Below are 11,633 nucleotides of genomic sequence, written 5' to 3'. Positions count from 1 at the left end.
GTTCCAGGTTTCCGGCTTCAGATCGGCGCAGCACCGGCCCGTTGCAGCTCACTTGGGGAGTGAATCATTGGACGGAAGATCTTCCTCTTTGTCTCTCCTCCTCTCTGTATATCTGACTTTGTAATAAGATAAATAAATCTTAAAAAAAAAAAAAAGAAAAGTCATGATACAAAATCAACAAATAGAAATTTACAATGCCTGAAGTTAAATGACATGTTACTAGATATGACAGTCTCCATTACACAGCTACTATACATCCCCTTAAATGAAGAGCCACGAATCAAAATCAACATCTGGGAGAAAAAAGAAATTAACAACACCAAGATGTTAAATAGCATGCTATTAAATGACTAATGTGTAGCTGAAGCAATGAAAGTCAAGAACCTTCTTGAAGAAAATGATGCCACCGTATGATATACAAGTCATTGAATGATTTAATCAGAAGGAAGTGTTTTTGAAGAGATGAAACTAACAGAGAATAACAAAACCCATGTGATATAGTTTCCGCTAATCTTTGTTGAAGTGTGTTTCCCCCAGACAATAAGCAGATGGGTTTTGTTTTTTAATCAAGTCTACTACTCTATGATGTTTGATTAAGCGTAAGCCATTTACATTCAGAGTTAAATATACGTGGGTGTTACATTGGTCCTGTCATTTTAGCAATGGGTTGTTCATTGGTTTAGTCTTCTGTTGTCATTTTACTGGGATGTTCTTCCCGTTTGCCTTTGGTTTTGGTAGGTGCTATTCCTCTTCTCTGTCAAGAGAACATCTTGAAGTATCATTTGTAGGGCAGGTTTGGAAGAGGCAAATTCTTTTAGCTTTTTTTTACTGTGGAAGAATTTTATTTTATTTCCAAAGACAAAAGAAAACTTTGCTGGATATGTTATCCTGGGCCGAAAATTTTTTTCTTTTAGAATCTGGAATATGTCACTCCATTCTCTTCTTGCCTGTAGAGTCCTGTGAGAGATCTCCTGTAAGTTTAATTGGCTTTCCTTTATATGTCAATTGATTTTTTTCAAGTGCACATTTAAGGATCTTTTCCTTATGTTCAATTGAAGAGAGCTTGATGCTCATATGTCTTCGTGAAGATAGCTTTTGGTCAAGCCTGTTGGGAGTTCTGTGCCCCTCCTGGAACTTGTTTCCCAATTCTTCCTCTAGATTAGGGAAATTTTCCTTTATTATTTCATTAAATACGTTTGCAAACTCAGCTTCTCTTTCTGCACCTTCTGGGACTCCCATAACTCTTAGATTTGGCCTCTTAATAGTGTCTTTCAATTCTTGAATACTTTTTTTGGCCTGATCCAGCTCTGCTTCCAGCTTTTTGTTTGCTTCCCCCTGGTGACATTAAATATCTTCCAATTCTGAGATTCTTTATTCTGCTTCATTCTATTTTGGAGACTTTTCACTGTACTTTTAATTTGCACTATTGTGTTCTTAATTTCTGATATATCAGCTTTGATTTGCTTTGTTGCTTCCTTAAATTCTTTGAACTCTTGCATAAGCTTCTCACTGTTGATCAGAATCTTTAAAATGAGTCTTATGGATTTTGTGTGCCCCTTTTTCTCGATGTCTTCCTCATTAAACTCTGAGATTGGCATAGGGTTTTGTCCCCTTGCAGGAGAGTTTTCGGCAATATTCATTGTGCCTTTGTCTCTTCTTTTGCTCTTGATCATTGTACTTCTGGTTAGCAGAGTCTTCTCCTTGGGGTAGGTTTCTAAGCTGTGTCACCAATAGGGCTACAATGCGATTTTACTTATTGCGGTTGGTACACAACTTTTTTCTTGCAGCCACTTGTGCCACAACCTCCAGCAAGTTCCAGGTCTGGGTTCTTATGTCAGATTTCCACTGTGGTCTCCACAGCCCCAGCTCTTGGCTCACCACTCACCACCTCCTGTGATACCGTGGTGAGGCTGCACCGTTGTCTCTGCAACCTTTCTCCCACTTCCGGTTGGAGCATGTCCCAGGATTAGAGACACCAGGTGTCCTATATAATTAAGTTGTTGGTGGCACTGATCTTGCTGGAACCTGTTGGACATTAGTTCTGGGTGCCACACGGACCTATTTTGACCCATACAATGACACAGTCAGTATTATTTTCCTGCGGGACCAGTGCAATCTCGGACCTCAGCAAGTTCTCGCGAGATCAGCACATGCGCAGTTTACTGTTATCCCCTGCAGTCCCAAAGCTGTTGCCACAGTGCCCAAAATGGCGCCTGCTGTACAACCACTAAGGTTCTTGATTTGCTGGCAGTCAGAACTGAGGGCTATCCCAGATCTGCCCTGAGTGGAACCCGTAGAATGCCACGTCGTTGCAGTTCACTGAGACAGAAATGAGCTCACTCCCAGCTCAGCGCATGCTCAGTCCTCTCCCTCGCCCTTTCCTCCTTACACAAAGTGGTGCCCAGTTCAGCTGTAGGGGGCTGACTGGGCTGTGACATCAACTCTGTTATTGCACTGCTCATCTGAGATCTGTTGCTCTGTCTCTGCTCCTGGTCAAATCAAACGGACCAACAGAATGGACATTTCTTTGTCTGGATTCACCACCCGAGCTCCCAGTGAAAGTCCCTTCCCACCTGGTTGCTGGTGGAGTTCCGGCTGCTGTGGAGTTCAGAACGCCGTGCTGGAATATCGGTCTCTGCAACATCACACCATTGTGTCCACTGCTTTCCTGTGTCTGTCAATCTCCAGGTACCCCTCTGCTGTTGTTCTGTCCTTTCCTATTTCCTCAAATATGTCCTCTCTGCTTCATCCTGGTTAAATGTTTTTCCGTCTGTATAAACGTGTCCTTACCCTATTCCGCCATCTTGATTCTCCATATCTCTTTATTTCTGAATGGTGAATGGGATGGGCTATTGGGCAAGACAAGAATGTATTTCATTTTTGGCAATGTAGTTTCAAGACCTTACCAAAAAGCTGTGAAAGAAAACAATGCTTTAAGATGGGGAATAAGAGCTGCTTATGATGGAAATGACATTCACTGAGATTCAGCCATTTTTAAAATACTTAGTTTAAACAGTTATTTCGTTCATAAATTTTGACAAATATTGCCTTTCAAGTTCTTAAGGCAAAAATAAACACAAACCTTGCCTTATGTCTTCATGAGAAAAGCAGTGAGCTACAGATTAAATTCATTTTTAACAATGTACGTGATATTTGTGTATCAGTTTTGGCTACCTTGAGTCTATAATATAGAGCAACTTTTTTTAATTTCTAATGAGAAACATGTTTTAAAAATTTTATGATTTTTGTTATCATTTTTATGATACAATTCCATAGGCTCCTGGCATTGCCCTCATCCCAGACCCTTTCCAATTTCCTCCCCCCAACCTAGTTCCTCTATATCATTACTAAAATACAGTTTTTCATACACTGTCATATGTCCATGATGTGGGCATGGACAATGGCAGAGAGTCCAGCATCCTATTGTCAAGATATAGTGAACAGTTTCATTGTAAGTCCATCTTTGGAAGTAGAAATGCATTCTACATTGTATCCTCACATCTGGATGTTAGTCTCCATTTCACAGCTACTGTACATCCCCTCAAATGAAAAGTCATAATACAAAATCAACAATAGAAAGAAAAATAGAGATTTACAATGCCATAAAGTTAAATGACATGTTATTGGATATGACAGTCTCCATTACACAGCTCCTATACATCCCCTTAAATGAAAAGCCACAAAACAAAATCAACATCAGGGAGAAAAAATAAATTAACAACACCATGAAGTTAAATAACATGCTACTAAATGACTAACGTGTAGCTGAAGAAATGAAAATCATTCTTTATGCTTAAATTTGATGACTTAAAAGACAACAACCTCTAAATTTTCCCATATTCTTAAAAGTGACAGTCATCTAGATATGTTATTCTTCTTACACTTAATGGTATTTTTTAACAATGACAAGTTAATTCTCCAAAGTTACATTGTAGAGATGAACCATAATCTGAATTGCTAAAAAGTTGTCTAATAACTGACTTGGCCACAAATTCAGAGCAATCATGACAACATAAACAGTAACTTGTGGGCCAGTTAGTTGGGTCATAAATCAGAGAAAGCCTGTCCCATCCACTGAAGGAAAAAAAAAAAATAAATAAACATAATGCTTTCTTTAAACTGTTGTTTTTAAATTTTGGAATGGATAACTTGGATGAGTACATCTAACAGGAAATGTATTATCTTCCAAAAGTGAAAGTAAAATTCTGGCTTTCAGGTTGAGAGAGCATTCAAAAGTGGCAACTTCCCAAACAATGGTGTGAAAAATATGTTTGTGCTCAGCACCCTGCATAATGAATTTTCACTGCTTGTGATACTTGTATGCTATATTGAAATTTGTGCTTCAAATCTCACCTCCTCTGCTTCCAAGCCAAATTCCTGCTAATGCATCCTGGGGGGCATCAGAGGATGACTCAGGGAGCTATACTCCTTGACACCCACATGAGTAATTTTGATGCAAACCAGGGGATCCTGTCTTCAGTCCGGCCAGCTGTGGCTGGAATTTCTTAGTAAACCTGGTTAAGGACAATCTGACCAGTTACATATCAACTTGCTGAATTCTACATGTCACTTAACTTCCATCAGCTGCAAAAGACAAAAACAAACACAAAACAGCCTTTTAAAGATATTGATTCATTTATTTTTATTGATTTGAAAAGCAGAGTGACAGCGTATAAGAATGAGAGGGAGAGGGAAAAAAGAATTCTGTAAATGGTTGCAGCAGCCATGGGTAAACCAGGCTGAAGTCAGGAGCCAGAAAATGTATCCACGCCTCCAATGTGTGTGGCAAGAACTTAGATTCTTGAGCTTTTTATCTCCTACTTCTCATGCATGTAAGCAGAGGCTGGATTAGAAAGGTGGCTAGAGAAAATGAACTCAAACTCACATATTGGCAACAGGCATCCCAAGAGGTGAAAATTCATTGAGCTATTTGTCACTTTTTAAAAAATTCTCCAGGTTATGTTTCATTTAAAAAAATTATTAATTTGAAAGTCAGAATTAGAGAGAAACAGGAAGAAGCTAAAATTTCCATCTGCTGTTTCACTTTCCATATGATTGCAGTATTCATGACTGAGTTAGGTTCAAGCCAGGAGCAAGTTTAGTTTGGTCCCATATATGGATGGCAGAGATCAGAACGCTTGGGCCATCTTCCTTTTCCCTTCCCAGGCCATTAGCATGGAAAAGCTTGGAGAGGGAGCAGCCAGGCCAGAAACTGGTCATATGGCATGTGAGAGTCACAGATGGCAGCTTGACATGCTACACCATCATGCTGTACCATTTTAATTACATTTTGAATAATCTACTTAAATCTATATATTCAATCAGCTATTTTTTCTCCATATTTTTCTAAAATGATATATTTATTCACCAAATTTGGTATTTGATTTGTGTATTGTTCATATGTAAATGATCAACTAGGTTTTACTGAAAAGTTACACATTTTGTAAAATTATGTGTTTTCTTATGATTTAACATATTTTAGCATTGTTATTTTTTCAAATTCTTTAAATATACCTAATAATGTAATATTTCACAAACATCTAAATTATTCACATTTGCTGTATTTTTTGTGCCTACTCTCTTTCATTATCTGTTTTCAGAATGTTGCTTTTAAATAAGTGTTTGGTAGGTATTTTTGCTGTAATCCTCTTTGAAACATCATTTAAAATGTTCATTTAGAGTCTGCATATTCGTATAAAATTATTTTAAACTTAAACCGTACATCATGGTTTCCTGCTTGTTTGGTGCAATCGCTGTCAAATGAAGGCTACTTTAAGTGAAATTATCTGTTTCTTAAAATCACATGAGATAAATATATACCAATACTGCATTTCACTACCAGATTTTCATCTGCATTTTCAAGCAATATTTTTCTTTCTTTATCCAACATCTAAATCAAAACAGGAAGTGTAATCAACTGCTAATTTCTTCTTAACAGATTTACTTCTTCACATGTTACCTAATGTATGGTATTCGAAGCTTATTTTTAATTTCAGTTATATATTTTTGATTTAAGAGATCTTACAAATAAAATTTGGTCTATGTTGTTATATTACCTCACTGTTTAATATTCTTTATTGGAAGACCTGCAGGAAAATAGCAAATATTTTTTGCATTTTATAAAAAGATAATAAGAAGTTTGAATGTCTCTTAACATATTTTTCACTGACATTTTTAATGAGATTTATTTGAAAATTCTGTATGTTACTCTTTGTCTAGCAAAGCGTTAATGTTCTTTGCAGCTATGGTAAATCTGAAGCATTTTTGAAACTACCAATTGTAAGATTAAAATATATTATTTTATTTTAGAGTACATCTGTGAATAACGCAAGTAAAATAATTGCATGTCATTTGAAAGTGATTGACTAACTTTTTTATACCAAACTAAGAAAAATAAAAACAATGATGATTAATTTTAATTGATTAAACTTTTGTTTAGTAATTAGCTAAAACTCTTTGTTCAGGTAAGCTGAGAATTGACTTTGTAGAGTCTTCGCAGAACATAAATATGTTTACTTAAAGAGAAGTAATAAGAACAGTTTATTTAATAATTTGAAGGTGAAGTTTTTATATAAGGATCTTCACATATTAAAAATAACTTGATATATTATCTGGAATATAAATCAACTGAGAGTTATAAAAATACATTGTATTTAAATTGGTCATAAATATGTATGTTGAAATGATTCAGTGCACTTTAAAATTATATTACATTGTTACTCAAGGGGAAACCATAATTAATATCTATTTCAGTGGTTATTAAAACTGAATATTCCCAATGCCATAACACATCAGAAGTATTAATTGAGGATAAGAGAAAACCTACACTTCAAACACTATTATTCTGATAATAGTTAAAGGATGGTAACTACTGAAAGTTGATTTGATTGCACTTTTTCATGCTATTTTGACATGACTACGCATTCTAAATAAGATAAGCAAGAATTTTTCAAGCAAATCATACATTGTTAGCATTTATTATTCTAAACATAATGTTTCCTTCCACTAAAACTAAAAACTGAAGCAAATGAGAAGTTTTATGATGTAAAATAATCTATCTGCTCACCTACTTACACCTTTAAAACTAAGGGAATATAAATAAATTTTTCATGATTATAACTCCTAGCATTATGATTACTGTTTGTTCAAATACACAGGAAACTTGACAAAACTATACAGACTTTGATTGACATTATCAGGAAAAGACTGATAACAGAAACTGGAGAAATCTAGTGAGTTTCTATGGTTTGAAAGCTAGTGTCACTCCCCAAATTCACAGGTTGTCATCTTATACCCACTGCAATACTGTCAAGAAGTTGGGAGCTGAGGAGCTTGTTGGATTTTGAGTCTAATGTAAATGTTATTAGTGATACTGTAAGTGATGTTTTTAAAGATTTTTTTTCAAAGACAAATTTGCAGAGGGAAGGAGATTGAACAAGAAATCTTTCATCTCCTGGATCATTCCCTACAGGGCTGCAATGTCCACAGTTGAACAGATCCAAAACCTGGAGCCAGGAACTCCTTGATCTCCCAAATGGGTTTAGGGTCCCAAGGATTCCAGTCAGCCTCCATTACCTTCCCAAGCCACAAGGAGAGAGCTCAGCCAAAAGCAGTGCAATTGGGGTACAAAGTGTATTCATTTGTGATGCCAACGCTTGGACACAGAGGAATGCCATATGAGTCATCATACCAGCTTTACTATACAGGTTTTAGGAAGACTATAACCTTGCCACTGTTCCATTATTCTGCTCTCTATGAAGCAAACAGATATCCCTCACCAGATATTCAATCTTCCATATACTTTATCTTGTATTTCCTAGGTCCCAGAAATTGTCTAAATACTAATACTGATTACTTATTATATGGTGTTTTAACACAAAAGTCACAATGAGATAGAAGCTCTGATAACAGCAAAATATTGCTGCTTTGTGCATGTGTAGACTCTTACCCCCTTTTGTCCGTATGTGCATTAACACAAATCCCTAATATATAGAAGACTTTTTGCTCATGATAAAACATGTTTAATTGTCAACAAATGTTTCCATTTTTTTTAGACTGAAGAATTCAGTATATCCCTAGAAGTGCACAGGGGATCTGTGTAGGCTGGCATGGCAAAATTTCTTGTTGGCTTTGCCCTGGTACAGCTAGCTTGAGACATAAGGTTCCATTAACCTGAAAGTGAAGGTCAATATCACAGTCATAAAACAAGAGTGCAGTTCAATAAAGAAAATCTATGACAGGTTAGCCTGATATCTATTAAATATGTTGCTTTCAGGGGATTTGATTGAGTGTGGGTTACGTAGAGAAGAAAATGGACTGCATCTCCTTTGGGAAAATGCTAATTAGTATTCAACTAAGTTAACCATAATTTGTCAAAGGATTATAGCTTCTGACAAGGACACTTTCCCTCTACATTTGAATATTTAGATTAGAGTTACAATGCATAAGTTCCAGAAACTAAGATTGCTGTCTTCTTCAAAAATACTGAATAATTCATTGAAGAAAACTTATCTTAGGCCATATTTCAGACTTATTCCTTTAACTGAATTGAAATATTTGCTTCCTGAATATGGCCAAAAGGGTTGTTTAGACAGTCCCATTCACTTATGGTTAGTTAATTAATTATGTCTTTATGAAAATGTACATATTTCATGTAACTACGTAATTGTATGCAGTTAACTATGTTACGTAAGTTCTTGGCCCCTGGCTTTGATCTAACCCAGAACAGGCTTTCACAGATGCTTGAGGAGCAAGCCAATGAGTGTAATAGTCAGAGATGAACTGTTATCCACATGAGATGCCAGTGTTTCACATGGCAACTCTATTCACTCCTCCACAATGCTGACACCCTTCCTTAGTTTTAAAAGTAGAATTGAGTAGAATCAATTAATACTCAATTATGTGATAAACATACACACAAAGAGACCTCAAAATATTTGTGAGAAGTGGTTTAAAACAAAAGTTTTTGTTGCTAGAATTTTTAAAAGACATACTTAGACTTTTATCATACTATAAATCTTTCCAAGACTTCTTATAGGTTATTTTTATGTAACTGCTTATGCACATTTCTGTATATAACATTTTATTTACCTATTCCTCCAGTGGTGGAAATTTAGGGGTATCCCATATGTAGGCAGATATGGATAATGTTGTCATGTTGATAGGAATACAGATTAAATATCCCCGTTTCAATTCTGTGGACATTTATCTTATGGTGGGAATCCTTGATCAAAATCTGTTTCTATATTTAATGTTTTTGGAAGCTGCATGCCATATTTTGCAATGTTTACACCAATTTACTTTAACATCATGCGAAAAAAAAAATTAGCCTTGTCTTCTAATCCCTGAACTTTTGCTTTCTTTTAATAACAGTGTCCTTAGCAAGTGTGTGATGGTGAACAATCTCTATCTGATATTTTGTCTCTTTTTCAGTCATTTTCTTTTTATACTTTCTATCAATCCTGTTCTTAATAGGTCAGGGGTCTTTTTCATATCTTAAAATATCATACATTTTATATTTTGAACAAAATAAAAATATAAGGCTCTGCAAATTGAAGTTCTTAGCAAACTGTGCAAATAAAGCATACATAGAGAAAAAATTTCCCAAACTACACTAAGCAACATCTGTTTTTACACAGATTGGTAAAGCTAATACCTAAAAAAAATGATGACAAGGTGGGAAAGAAAATCCATAATAAAAATAGCCAGTGCTCATATACCTGAAAATATGCAATAAACAACATTACTTACAATATTGGAAAAAAGATTAAATTACCTTTATCTCTCATTGTTAACATCACTATTGTGATTTCTTCAACTGCTGTGAATTGCTTTCCAATTTTGATTTCTTCAACTGTTTCTGGGTAGTATTTTACTAATATATCACAAGATCTAATTGCTGGGAAGACTGTTATGTCACAGAAGATTACATAGTTGCTTTGGATGGTCACAAAGGTAACTCAAGTACCGGCTACTCAGTTTTTGATCCAGCTTATGATGAATCATTCAAGGCAGTGGATGATAGGACAAATGCTTGGGACTCTGACATCCAATGGGAGATCCTGATGAAACCAGTGCTGATGCACTGAACTGCACTGGCTTGATGTTAGCTGGCATCTAAAAGTAAGTCAACGGGAAGACGATTCTCCCTCTTTCCTTTTCATTCACTCTCTCACTTTCAAAGAGATGAAAATATTTTTTAAAAGTTCTTTATGGAAATTAATACTAAACTTTCTTTAAACTAGAAACTAATTCTCTCATGAAAAAGAGCTGCATGTAATCTTATACTGCTTCTAGAATTAAAATATGTTGAATATAGGAAATGAAAGCAATTATTACTAAAACATAATTTATATAAAGGCTAATTGATATAGCAAGAAAATGTTTTCTTTAATATTTTACATACAGTACTTGCATTAATGTCTGGCACATAATAACTGATCACTAAATGGTAGTACTTTATATACAAAACAAAAATAGGGAGTGTTAAGTAAGATATGGGATATTATTTGATTTCAAAGATTTATAATGCAATGTGAACTTTTGTTAAATCACCTTGTTGAACATGTGTATATCACACAGTGATAGATTAAACCTATTCCACAACTTGACAGCACTCTTTATGTTTATACAATATATAAGAAAGTTGTTTATTTTTTATCATTCTGAGTGTCATTATTCATTTAGTTTTAAGAAACAGAGGCCATATTCCTTTTTAAGGAAGATTTTATTTTTATCTGAAAGGAAGATTTACAGAGAAGAAGAACCATACTTCAAGATCTTCCATCCACTGGTTCAATCTCCAAATGGTGGCAATGACTGGAGCTGTGTCAATCTGAAGCCAGGATCCAGAATCTTCATCTGGGTCTTCGATATCATTCACTTAATAGGTTCTGTGGTTTGAGATTAGTAGTGTATATTCTATATACCCCAGAGATATTGTTGCTATTTGATCATCATGAATGGAAATGCTTCTTTTCTGAAGCCGAATATAGTCACGAGTTTTTCTGCACATCCTTATAAAATTTACATACAGGACAATATGATCATTTTCTATCCCTCTGGTATTAACATAGACTAAACACAGAAGATTTTCTTTTACCTTGTCTTAATTCACACTTGTGGCTCTCTGTGGGAATAAAAATAGATTACTCTGTATTAGCATAAGCTGCGAGAAAACATGCTGTCAAGGCGTGAGAGGATATTAATCAAATAAAAAGTAGTTAATCTCATCATTGTGTCAGTAATTCTTAAAAGTAACGTGTTATGTATTCAAGAAAAATAACGTTTTAATGATATTTAACAACTGAATTAGATTGATAACACTGTGATTTTGAATTGGGACAGAACTAAATTGCATTTTAGACACTGCACTCTAAGGGTAATTGGCACTGGTGTATTTTCAATATGTTAAGGATTTTTTGTGTGTGTGTGCTGAAGCAGAGGACTTGGCAACCATTAATAATTCTCAATTTTATTTAGGATTGAAACTCCAATTGTGTAGTAACTAGCAAATCTGTCTTAATCCCCAGCTCTCTTTATTTGAAATTTAACACATGTAGATTTTCGTGCCCTAAGAGAAGCTATCGTGTGGAAGTCTGACAAAGTAATAATTGAAGCAGAAGAAAACTTCC

Source organism: Ochotona princeps, chromosome 3 (assembly GCF_030435755.1).
Source record: "Ochotona princeps isolate mOchPri1 chromosome 3, mOchPri1.hap1, whole genome shotgun sequence".
Taxonomy (NCBI): domain Eukaryota; kingdom Metazoa; phylum Chordata; class Mammalia; order Lagomorpha; family Ochotonidae; genus Ochotona; species Ochotona princeps.
This window is presented reverse-complemented; position numbering follows the sequence as displayed.